The sequence below is a fragment of the Penaeus monodon genome, chromosome 25, assembly GCF_015228065.2.
Source record: "Penaeus monodon isolate SGIC_2016 chromosome 25, NSTDA_Pmon_1, whole genome shotgun sequence".
NCBI classification, from domain to species: Eukaryota; Metazoa; Arthropoda; class Malacostraca; order Decapoda; family Penaeidae; genus Penaeus; species Penaeus monodon.
Genome location: NC_051410.1, coordinates 43,981,141 through 43,981,412, shown reverse-complemented (window position 1 = coordinate 43,981,412; position 272 = coordinate 43,981,141).

Sequence of the window (272 nt, the reverse complement as noted above, 5' to 3'; positions counted from 1 at the left end):
AACTTTGCACAATATTTCCTGTCTTTTTAAAGCTTCTCAGAGCCTTAAGCAAACACAGTACCAAAACACCAGAATCTTCGCACCATGTAAAATCATCTATAAAACCTTGCCTTTTCATCTTTTACTCTGGGGGGCAACATAATTTCACATCAGGCATAACAAGATAAGGGCAAGGTGTGGTGATCTTAAATAGAGTGAATCATCGAAAAGATGGAAGCATACCTAAGAGATAAAACTAAATTCCCTGTCAATTAAAGATGACTGCATCTCTC